At 37.9% G+C, this 13,161-nt stretch overlaps 1 long non-coding RNA gene across 1 annotated transcript; it reads left to right on the forward strand.

The window, feature by feature from the left end:
- Positions 1-3,774: 3,774 nt before the first annotated feature.
- LOC129658585 (uncharacterized) lies at positions 3,775-4,396 on the forward strand. The gene is made up of 2 exons (XR_008717426.1): positions 3,775-3,950; positions 3,984-4,396. It is a non-coding gene; the product is annotated as an uncharacterized LOC129658585 (long non-coding RNA).
- The last annotated feature ends 8,765 nt before the right edge of the window (positions 4,397-13,161 follow it).

Genomic DNA, 13,161 nt, shown 5'->3' on the forward strand with positions numbered 1-13,161 from the left:
GCTAGTGGAGGTGATAGAATTCTGGTTGAGCTATTTCAAATCCTAAAAGATGATGCTGTAGAAGAGTTGCACTCAATATGCCAGCAAATTTGGAAAACTCAGCAGTGGACACAGGACTGGAAAAGGTCAGTTCTCATTCCAATCCCAAAGAAAGGCAATCCCAAAGAATGCTCAGACTACTGCACATTTGCACTCATCTCACACGCTAGTAAAGTAACACTCAAAATTCTCCAAGGCAGGCTTCAACAGTAAGTGAGCTGTGAACTTCCAGATGTTCAAGCTGGTTTTAGAAAAGGCAGAGGAACCAGAGATCAAATTGCCAACAACTGCTGGATCATCAAAAAAGCAAGAGAGTTCCAGAAAAACATCTATTTCTGCTTTATTGACTATGCCAAAGCCTTTGACTGTGTGGATCACAAGAAACTGTGGAAAATTCTGAAAGAGGTGGGAATACCAAACCACCTGACCTGCCTCTTGAGAAACCTGTATGCAAGTCAGGAAGCAAAGTTAGAACTAGACATGGAAAAACAGACTGGTTCCAAATAGGAAAAGGAGTGTGTCAAAGCTGTATATTATCACCTTGCTTATTTAACTTCTATGCAGAGTACATCATGAGAAATGCTGGGCTGGAAGAAGCACAAGTTGGAATCAAGATTGCCGGGAGAAATATCAATAACCTCAGATATGCAGATAACACTACCCTTATGGCAGAAAGTGAAGAAGAACTAAAGAGCCTCTTGATGAAAGTGAAAGAAGAGAGTGAAAAAGTTGGCTTAAAGCTCAACATTCAGAAAACTAAGATCATGGCATCCGGCCCCATTACTTCATGGCAAATAGATGGGGAAACAGTGGAAACTGTGGCCGACTTTATTTATTGGGGCTCCAAAATCACTGCAGATGGTGACTGCAGCCATGAAATTAAAAGATGCTTGCTTCTTGAAAGGAAAGTTATGACCATCCTAGACAGCATATTCAAAAGCAGAGACATTACTTTGCCAACAAAGGTCCATCTAGTCAAGGCTATGGTTTTTCCAGCAGTCATGTATGGATGTGAAAGTTGTACTATAAAGAAAGCTGAGCACAGAAGAATTGATGCTTTTGAACTGTCGTGTTGGAGAAGATTCTTGAGCGTCCCTTGGGCTGCAAGGAGATCCAACCAGTCCATCCTAAAGGAAATTAGTCCTTTCCTTTAGGAATCAGTCCTGAATATTCATTGGAAGGACTGATGCTGAAGCTGAAACTCTAATACTTTGGCCACATGATGAGAAGAACTGACTCATTTGAAAAGACCCTGATGCTGGGAAAGATTGAAGGCAGGAGGAGAAGGGGATGACATAGGATGAGATTGTTGGATGACATCACCAACTTGATGGACATAAATTTGAATAAGCTTGGGATTTGGTGATGGACAGGGACGCCTGGTGTGCTGCCATCCATGGGGTCGCAAAGAGTCAGACACAACTGAGAGACTGAACTTAACTGAACTGAGAATAACTGCTGCTACTGCTGCTGCTAAGTCGCTTCAGTCGTGTCTGACTCTGTGCGACCCTATAGACGGCAGCCCACTAGGCTCCTCTGTCCCTGGGATTCTCCAGGCAAGAATACTGGAGTGGATTGCCATTTCCTTCTCCAATGCATGAAAGTGAGAAGTGAAAGTGAAGTCGCTTAGTCGTGTCTGACTCTTAGCGACCCCATGGACTGCAGCCTACCAGGCTCCTCTGTCCATGGGATTTTCCAGGCAAGAGTACTGGAATGGGGTGCCATTGCCTTCTCCGGAGAATAACTGAACAGGGGTCAAATACCTACTTTGGATCCTGTAGGACTGTCTAATGCAGACCATGCTAACATATTAGAAATATATTGCTACCAGTGTTATGAGCATTCACTTCAATTTTTTAAATGTATGTGAGTGAAGAGATTGGAGAGAAAGAGTTTCTCGGGACAGGGGTGTCTGCCCATTATATGTCCGCCTGTTCCCTACAATGGAGAAGAGTTACGGGAACTGTGTTCTGGGAACTGCAGTCAGCAGGCCTAGTAGTGGAACTTTGAACAACCTATGCAAGTGCCTCCCAAGTGAGAAATAAGTCAAAATGAAACAGTACTTGAACATGCATTACATCCAGCAGGAAGAACACCTCTAATAGCTATGTGATACTACACAGCTTATCTCTAATTACCTTTTTTCCTGGTCTTGGTACTTGAGGTATCAGAACAAAAAAGAATAGAGAAGGTGAAAGAGGAATAGGGAAGAAGCAAAACAGTCCCCATCCTCCCTTGCTTGCTTAAGTCTGATGCAGATTCTGTCAGGGACACGGAGATGAGGGGAGGAAGGAGAAGGCTTTTAAATTGAATTAAACCAGACTGAGACAGTCTGTGACTAAAAGAACTTTGAAATTTGAGGGGCTCTGCCTGTTCCGGAAGACGCAGGGAAAGAATTAGTTCACAAACATGTTTGAAAGTAGAATGGAAGAAAGAATAAACCTGGTCTCTGCTTGTACCCTATTAAGTCAAGCTGATTCAATGAAATATTTACACAATGTTGGAAAAGGAAATTTTACTATGAAGAGACATGAGAAATAAGAAAATCAGCATATAATAAGGCTAGCCAGGAATGAGTTTTGTAAACCCTAATGCTGGAGATTGCAAAAGAAAGAACTGGACAGATATGCAAGAAATTTAAGGGACACTATATTGTATTTTTGGGGAGGGGTATGAGGGTAGGGGATGATGGCTAATTGAATTGAACAAGATAGAAGATTAAAAGATTAACTTGAGATTTCAAGCTGGGAATAATGGTGGTACTATTTACAGAAAGAGTAACCAAAAGGGACTCATTGGGCAAATAAGGAATAAATAAGGAAAAAGAAATGTGTTTTGGAAAATGAGACTAAATAATAAAAAGGGAAATACTGAAAGGTCTTTGAAATCAGAACAGTGTAGGAACAGGTCTGTCTTCCAAGAAGAGTAGTGATTAAAGATAGTGACAAGGGGAAATCGTTTACCATAGAACTTGTATCATGTCTGACACTATCTACCAATACCAAATAACACCTATAATAATAATTTATATCATTGATCCTAGGGGGAATACCAGTAGAATTATCGTGGGCTTCCTATGTGCCATGTACTATGGAAGGGCTTTAAATGCATCATCTTATTTAGTTCATATAACAGCATTCTTAGGTTTGTAGCATTATTATATTTATATTAAGGATAAGGAATGGGAGACTTATTGAGTTTAAGGAACTCACTAAAGTTTTTTATTTATCATTATTTAAATATCCTGCTGCTGATGATATCCCAAAGAGATTATCAGATATAGATAATCTCATTTCCCAAATAAATCAATAGATAAGGAAATAACCTCTCATGTATAGAATTTAAGTTGCAATGATGACTAGTAACTGATGGGAATTTTCTTTTTTTTTTTTCTTTTCTTTTTTTAATTTTATTTTATTTTTAAACTTTACATAATTGTATTAGTTTTGCCAAATATCAAAATGAATCCGCCACAGGTATACATGTGTTCCCCATCCTGAACCCTCCTCCCTCCTCCCTTCCCATTCCATCCCTCTGGGTCGTCCCAGTGCACCAGCCCCAAGCAGCCAGTCCAGGGAATTTTCTACCCTTATGCTCTGTTTGCTTTTATTGTTGGAAATTTGACAATTTCCCTTCTACTACTTGCTTTTTAAAAATAGTATATTGTGATTTTGGTCCTCATGTTCTGATTTATTGTTTTTCATACCAGTGTTCTTTTCTTTAAACTTGTGAGAGGGTAACAGGCAGGAAGGCCAGGGGTCTCCAAATGGAGGAAATAGCCTGCAAGTGTCAGACATTTTTATCTCTCTTAAGCGGCAGGAGGAAACAAACTAACAATATTTTTTTTCCTTCTCTATACAAATTTAAAGAGAGGTTTCTCTTAAAATACTGTGTTGCCATAATGACACCTGGTTTCACCTGAAGTTAGCTATTCTTGAGCCTAGAGATAACCAATGCCTTTTTCTTATGAAAATGTTTGTCTTAAGCTATGCTAATGTACTACGCCTTTACCCCAAACTCTGTCTCCAAGTCGGTTCCGCCCCTTGGCCCAAAACCTACTTGACAAACCAGTATGTTATACTCAGATATTGTTCCCCTAATCTATGTAAATGAAACTATTTGTATGGTGGTCTGCCCTTCTTTAAGATTCAAGTTAATTATTTTATGGCCCAAGATAAACCATTTGGTGCCATTCTAAATTTTAAGACATTCCTTTCTTTCATTAACAGACTGCTAGTGACTATATAACATCCAGCTGAAGACTAGCAAGGGGGTACTCTTTCTGCCCCCTTCTGATGCCTATGTCAGAAGCTTTCTCTATCTCCTTTATACTTTAATAAAACTTTATTACACAAAAGCTCTGAGCTATCAAGCCTTGTCTCTGGCCCCGGATTGAATTCTTCTCCTCCGGGAGCCAAGAATCCTGGTGTATTCGCGTGATTCAACAACAACCTTTCACTTGCCTCCCCATTTCCTTTTTCTCAAATATAAGCTTTTTATTTAAAAGTTTTAATTTATAGAGTTACTGTGAAGATAGTGCAGAGAGCTCCAGTACTCTCTCATACCTATTTTCCTCTACTGTCAATTTCATAGTTTGTATGGTACATTTGTTACAATTAAATAACAAATATTGATACATTATTGTCATCAACTCATGTCCGTAATTTATTCAGATTACCTAAATTTTTCCCTACTGTCCTTTGTTTTTTAAGACTGAGCCAGGATATTATTTATATTACCTTTAGTTGTCCTGTGTCCTTGGAGTCCTTTGACTGTGACAGATCCTCTGACTGTGACAACTTCTCATCTTGTTTTGTATGGATATGTATTTTTTTAGTGTGTCTAAATTTGCGTTTGTCTGACTAGACTGGTATTATGGTTCCTCGGGGATTAACACACAGAACCAAAGTGCCATTCTCATCATATATCAAGGGACTATCAGTATGACACCACTTTATGTGGTTTTTGATCCCCTGGCTGAGGTAGTGTGTTCAAATTTCTTCACTTTAAAGTTACTCTTTTATTTACTGGGATCCATATTTATTCTTTGGAAGAATGTCTTAAGGTGCAGCCTCCATTAATATAATGGGAAGTTACACTCCTTCCTTGAGGATAGAGTATCTACATAAATTGTAATTCCTCTCCATGAAATATTTGTCCCCCATTTAAAGTTAATTTGATTATTTATTTGTATCAGTATGGACTGATGGATATTTATTTTTATGGTTATAATCCAAAATCATTTTATTATTTTCTTGCTCAAATTATTCTAATTGTGGCCATTGGAAAATCTTCCAGTTGGTTCCAATAACCCTTAAATATACCCCTATCATTGTGGATTTTTTTTTTTTTTTGAGCATGTTCTTACTTTTCAGACTTCAATATCATCTTATGTGTGTTTTCTGTCATAACCTTGTATTGCTGCTGCTGCTGCTAAGTCACTTCAGTCGTGTCCGACTCTGTGTGACCCCATAGACGGCAGCCCACCAGGGTCCCCAGTCCCTCTAGGCAAGAACACTGGAGTGGGTTGCCATTTCTTTCTCCAATGCATGAAAGTGAAAATTGAAAGTGAAGTCGCTCAGTCATGTCTGACCCTCAGTGACCCCATGGACTGCAGCCTTCCAGGCTTCTCCATTCATGGGATTTTCCAGGCAGGAGCACTGGAGTGGGGTGCCATTGCCTTCTCCAAATCTTGTATTAGATATTTCTTTAAAGAGCATTTGTTCCTTTTATTGGATAAAGGTATTTGGAACCAAGATCTGGATACTAGATATATTTTCGCTCCTTGAGTATCATATTTCTATACTCTCTTAGCTACCAGAACAAGGAAAAACATGTGTGTTTACTAACTCATGTATACAGCCATTTGTTGTTGCTGCTCAGTTACTCAGTAGTGTCCGAATATTTGCAACTCCATGGACTGCAGCATGTCAGGCTTCCCTGTCCTTCAACATCTCCCAGAACTTGCTCAAATTTATATCTATTGAGTCAGTGATGCCAACTAGCCATCTTATCCTCTGTTGCCCCCTTCTCCTCCTGCCTTCAATCTTTCCCAGCATCAGGGTCCTTTCCAGTGAGTTGGCTCTTTGTATCAGATGGCCAAAACATTGGAGCTTCAGCTTCAGCATCAGTCCTTATAAAGAATATTCAAGTCTGGTTTCCTTTAGGATTGACTGGTTTGATCTCCTTGCTGTCCAAGGGACTCTCAAGAGTCTTCTTCAACACTAGTTTGAAAGCATTAATTTTTCAGCATTTAGCCTTCTTTGTGGTTTGACTCTCACATCCATACATGACACTGGAAAAACCATAGCTTTGACTATACAGAACTTGTTGGCAAAGTAGCATTTCTGCTTTTTAATATGCTGTCTAGGTTTGTCACATCTTTTCTGCCAAGAAGCAAGTGTCTTTTAATTTAATAGATGTAGTCACCATGCACAGTGATTTTGAAGCCCAAGAAAATAAAATCTGTCACAGTTTCCATTGTTTCACCATCTATTTGCCATGAAATAATGGGACTGGATGCCATGATCTTAGTTTTTTTGAATGTTGAATTTTAAGCCAACATTCTCACTCCTCTCTTTCACCTTCATCAGGAGTCTCTTTAGTTCCTCTTTGCTTTCTGCTTAAACGTGGTGTCATCTGTATATCTGAGGTTATTGATATTTCTCCCTGCAATCTTGATTCCAGTTTGTGCTTCATCCAGCCCGGCATTTCTAAGATGATATACTGTGTATATAAGTTAAATAAGCAAGGTGACAATATACAACCTTGACATACCCCTTTCCCAATTTTGAATTGTCCATTGTTCCATGTCTGATTCTAACTGTTGCTTCTTGATCTGCATACAGGCTTCTCAGGAGGAATGTAAGATGGTCTGGTATTCCCATCTCTTCGAATTTTCTACAATTTGTTGTGATCCACAAAGTCAAAAGCTTTAACATAGTCAGTGAAGGAGAAATAGATGTTTTTTGGGAATTCTTTTGCTTTTTCTATGATCCAGTGAATGTTGGCGATTTGATCTCTGGTTTCTTTTCCTTTTCTAAATTCAGCTTGTACATCTGAAAGTTCTTGGTTCATGTGCTATTGAACCTAGCTTACAGGATTTTGAGCCTGACCTTGCTAGCATGTGAATTGAGTGCAACTGTGCAATAGTTTGAACAATCTTTGGCATTGCCCTTCTTTGGGATTGGAATGAAAACTGACCTTTTCCAGTCCTGTGGCCATTGCTGAGTTTTCCAAATTTGCTGGCATATTTAGTGCAGCAAAATTTTATTTTTGCACTAAAAATAGTGCACTAAAATTTTATTTTTGGGCTCCAAAATCAGTGCAGATGATGATTGCAGCCATGCAATTAAAAGATGCTTACTCCTTGGAAGGAAAGTTATGACCAACCTAGACAGCATATTAAAGAGCAGAGATATTACTTTGCCAACAAAGGTCCATCCAGCCAAGGCTATGGTTTTTCCAGTGGTCATGTATGGATGTGAGAGTTGGACTATAAAGAAAGCTGAGCACCGAAGAATTGATGCTTTTGAACTGTGGTGTTGGAGAAGACTCTTGAGAGTCCCTTGGACTGCAAGGAGATCCAACCAGTCCATCCTAAAGGAGATCAGTCCTGGGTGTTCATTGGAAGGACTGATGTTGAAGCTGAAATACCAATACTTTGGTCACCTGAGCTGACTCATTTGAAAACACCCTGATTCTGGGAAAGATTGAGGGCAGAGGGAGAAAGGGATGACAGAGGATGAGATGGCTGGATGACATCACCGACTCAATGGACATGAGTTTGGGTGAACTCCAGGAGTTGGTGATGGACAGGGAGGCCTGGCATGCTGCGGTTCATGGGGTTGCAAAGAGTCGGACACGAGTGAGCAACTGAACTGAACTTAGTGCAGCACTTTAACAGCATCATCTTTTAGGAGTTGAAATAGCTCAGTTGGAATTCCATCACCCCCACTAGCTCTGTTAGTAGTGATGCTTCCTAGAACCCACTTGACTTCACATTCCAGGATGACTGGCTCTAGGTAAGTAATTACACCATTGTGCTTATCTGGGTCATTAAAATTTTTTGGGGGGGATATATTTTTTTCTCTGTATTCTTGCCACCTCTTCTTAATATATTCTGCTTCTGTGAGGTCCATAGCTATAAATTTTTATATACACAGCTTTCTATATCTATATTAAGCTAAGTATGAGCTCATGTTGGTGTCTCCAACTCTAATTCTCTACATAATGACCATTCAAACCTTCAAACCTTGCTTATCTGTAATCTCCCACTCCCAAGCATGAGAAAGCAGAATCCTTCTCCTTGCCATCTGTATACTTAATTGTTTAATTCCAATGTACATGTATACTTCCCTGTTGGTTTAGTGGTAAAGAACCTGCCTACCAATGCAGGAACACAGGTTTGATACCTGGATCAGGAACATCCCTTGGAGAAGGAAATGGCAACCCCCTCTGATATTCTTGCCAGGGAAATTCCATGGATGAAATAATTCTGGCTGGTAGGCTAAAGTCCCTGGAGTTGCAAAAGAATCAGACAGGACTGAGTGACTAAAACAATAAACAACAAAAAATGTACATATATGGTTATTTCAGTTAATTGTTAACCCATGCTCTAATGAGAAACAACATTGCCCAGTGCTTGTGAATAGTTACTTTACTTTCAGTATTGCAGAATTCACTCATTTCCAAAACTACTAGGTCCCTGTTATTCCATTCTCTTCAGTGAGCTTCCATACATTTGTAACACAGAGTCTTTTGTAATAGTCTGCATTCCATATTGACATTTGCCAACCTCTTAAGTGATTTTTTAATAATGTACATACATTAAGGTTTCCTTTTTTTTCTGTAATGTTCTATGAGTTTTTTGATGTCTTGTATTGACCATTATTGGAGAAGGCAATGGCACCCCACTCCAGTACTCTTGCCTGGAAACTCCCATGGATGGAGGAACCTGGTAGGCTGCAGTCCATGGGGTCACTAGGAGTCGGACACGACTGAGTGGCTTCACTTTCACTTTTTCACTTTCCTGCCTTGGAGAAGGAAATGGCAACCCACTGCAGTGTTCTTGCCTGGAGAATCCCAGGGATGGGGGAGCCTGGTGGGCTGCCGTCTATGGGGTCACACAGAGTCAGACACGACTGAAGCAACTTAGCTTATTGACCATTATAGAATCATAAAGATACTGCTCTAAAGCATACTGCTTCACTGGCCTAAAAAATACTTCAACCTTTCAAGCATGATATTTTCTGTATCAATTATCTCTGTTTTTTGAAAAAAATCAGGATCTATAATTTATCTTTAAATGAGTATGTGCATGTATTACACATATACACATATGTGTGTCTATGTATACACAGTTAACGTATTGGTTGAATCTTTTTATAATGTTGGAATTACTTTTACTTCACTCTGTGAACAGAAAGTGATATTCACACTTAGGAAGTTAACAAAGTGTTAAGAATATTGGTACCATCATCACATGATGAAATATATTTGTGAGCTTAACCACTGAAGGATAGTGTATTGCCTAACCTGTGTCACAAATCTGGTGAAAAAGTTTCTGATTAGAAAAGCGTAATGATTCTGTTCATTCTATTCATTCCATGGGGTTGATACTGAGTCATAGAAAGCAAAGATCAAACACATATGTTTTGTTTCATGTCCCCCAAAAGCTTCATTCTCATGCCATTACTGTTTAGTAGATATTTATTAACAATTATCTGATTGTCTTCAGGTGTTATAAATGAGACTCTACTGCTAAAGATAGATAATGCAAGAACATGATCAATTTGAAACACGTAGAAAGAACTGAAGTGCAAATGGAAATAATTCAGGGCCTGCCAGTATGTAACTAAAATGATGCTCAATAATTTTGCCCAGCCAGTTGGCCAGAACTGGTCTCTGAACTTTCTACCCTGCTTCCCAGAAGGCAAATAGGCTGAACTTATTATTATTTTAAAGAGCTAAGGATAACCTTACTAATGTATTTAATATCATTTTTCATTATCTTTAAGAAGAAACTGATGAAGCATGCTAAAGTTTCCTTGGGGAAAGTTCACAGGAGATTTGTAAATGTACTCTGGGTTACAATTATTGGGTACCAATACGAATACTTTGGTCATCTGATGCGAGGAACTAACTCACTGGAAAAGACCCTGATCTGGAAAAGATTGAAGGCAGGAGAAGAAGGGAATGACAGAGGATGAACTTGTTGGATGGTTTCACCGATTCAATGGATATGAGTTTGAGCAGGCTCCGGGAGTTTGTGATGGATAGACAGGGAAGCCTGGTGTGCTGCAGTCCATGGGGTTGCAAAGAGTCAGACACAACTGAGCAACTGAACTGAACTGAACTGACTAAGAAGCAAGTTTTTCATTGAACATTGAAAAATTGTGCATTTAAATCTGGTTCTGCCACCTTCTAGCTATGATATTTTGGGCAAGTCATTTGATGCTCCTGTTTTATCAGCAAAACTGAAATAATAATACCGAGATCATATAGCTATTAATCTGTTTATTCAGAGTCAATACATGTTTGTTGAATGCCTCTTGTGTGTCACAGGTGTTTTGATAGGTCTTGGAAATGCAGAAAGGGTTAAGAAAATCTTGATAGATCAAGAAAATCTATCTTCATGAAGCTTTTATCCTAGTTAACAAAATCAAAATAGACATTGTACAAATAATTGGTTTTGTAAAAAATGTAACATAGATGTATAGCATATTATGAGTTTTATGTCGTGAGGAACACATAATTTAACATAAAAATATGTAATTTCTTGTACATGTTTGGTGCTTAAAAGATATGAATACCATCTACCATTACCATTCAGGTGTTTATTTATTGAGTTTACAGTTACTGGCATTTTTTCTTTGGCAGTTGGACTTCTTCTCAGTGGTAAAGAATCCACCTGCAATGAAGGAGATGCAGGAGATCCAAGTTTAGTCCCTGAGTTGGAAGGATCCCCTGGAGGAGGAAATGTCGACCCCCTCCAGTATTGTTGCCTGGAGAATTCCATGGACTGAGGACCCTGGTGGGCTACAGTCCAAAAGGTCACAAAGAGTTGAACACAGCTGATCATGAGCACACACATACGTTTGGCAGTGTAATATGAATAGGCACCATGTGTATTCGTTACAATTGATACCCCAAACCCATAGCTTACCTTACAGTTTACTCCTGCTGTTGTAATATGGTGTGAGCTTAAATAAATGTATAATGACATGTATCCATCATTATAGTATCATATAGCTTATTTTCACTACTTTAAGAATCCTCCATGTTTCATTTATTCATCCTACCCTACTACTCAACTCCTGGCAGTCTTTTTACTGTCTCCATATTTTTGCATTTCCAGATTGTCATTTTGTTGAAATAATACATTATATAGACTTTTCAGATTATACTTAGTAATGTACACTTACAATTCCACCATGACTTTTCATGGCAGGATAGTTCATTTATTTTTAGTGCTGAATGATATTTCATTTTCTAGATGTAGCACAGTTTATGTTATATTTTCCCCACATATACTCTTGGGTTTTCTGTGCAACAGTTATATCTCCAGTGAAAAATGACAATTTTTGTTTATTTCTAATTTTTATTACTTAATTTTATTTTTATTACTTTATTGCATTGATTAAAACTTAAAAGATCACATATTATCAAATTTTGTAATCATGATGATACCAAAAGTGTCAAAAAGTTTAGTATAATTGGTCTAATATTATCTTAGGCTAATAGTTTTAGAGGGAGAAATGTTTTTTTCCTGTGTATTTTTTAGTCTTTTTTATTGTTTAATTTAATTATTCCTGAATCTGTTTCAGAATTTATATTTTTCCAGTTTTTAAAATTTTATGTTTTTAATTCTTGAAAAATTATTGTACTACTTCTAATTTCTATGTACCCATTTTCCTTTCTAATATTCTTTATTTAATGCCTCTTTTCTTGAACATTACTTTTAGAGATTTGTTACTCTTTAAAATTTTCTCCAAGAGACCTTCTTTGGTTTTGTTGATATTCTCTTTTCTTTGCTTTTCTATCATTAATAATATCTTTTATATTTAGTCATTTTCCTTCTATTTTATTTATGTATGCAATATCTTTTAGATTTTTGAAATTAGTTCTGTTTCCAAAATATATATCCCTGTGCTATTGCAGATCTGATGATCTTATTCACCGTTGTCCCTAGGTGGAGTTCAGCTCCTTATCCAGGTCACAAACCCAAATCTCTTCCCATCTCTAGTCTGATCCTTTGTGCTTCCAGATCATCTTAGTTCTCCACATGCCTCATACACTTCCTTCTACCTATAATTCTGGTCACTTTTCCTTTCCTGACAAACCTTTAGAATCAATCTCAGATATTCTCATTAAACCCTAGTTTGGACTAAGAGCTTCCCTTGTCCTGTGTACCATTGCACCTGGAGAATCTTTCCATTAAACCATTTAGTGCTAGAATTGAGTTCGTCTCTTCATTACTGGATCTTCCCAAGTATGCTCCAATTACTGCAGGATAAGAGTCTTGTCTTATTCATTTTAAAACAGATGTTCTATTTTGAAATAATGTCAGACTTATAGAAAAGTTGCTAAAATAGTGCAGAGAATCCCTGTAAAATCCCCATCTGATTTTACTTTCTCTAGTGCTATCATTTATGGCATATCTGTCAAATCTAAGAAACCAACATTGACACATTTTATTAACTAAACTGCAAACTTTATTTGGATTTCATCAGTTTTTCCATTAATTTACTTCTGTTTCAGAATTCTGTCCAGGATGCTATATTGCATTCAGTTGTCATACCTCCTTAGCCTTTGGGGATCTATGACAATTTATCAGTCTTTCCTTGTTTTCCTTATTCAGTTTTATAACCCAGCAACTAAGTGATTTAAGCTGATATCTTAGATATAGACAATGAATTATTCAGGCTTTGATAGTTCTGCTCTCTCATTTTGCTGTTTGCTCAGTTTTGATGTTTGTACCTGCTGCTAAAAATTTGCTGCTTTATGCAATACACAAATCTCTGACTCTAGTGCCAGCTAGCTAGCTTTATGCAATACACAAATCTCTGACTCTAGTGCCAGCTAGCTTTACCTTTGGGCTTTATGCTAGTTACTTCATAG

Source organism: Bubalus kerabau, chromosome 8, assembly GCF_029407905.1.
Source record: "Bubalus kerabau isolate K-KA32 ecotype Philippines breed swamp buffalo chromosome 8, PCC_UOA_SB_1v2, whole genome shotgun sequence".
NCBI classification, from domain to species: domain Eukaryota; kingdom Metazoa; phylum Chordata; class Mammalia; order Artiodactyla; family Bovidae; genus Bubalus; species Bubalus kerabau.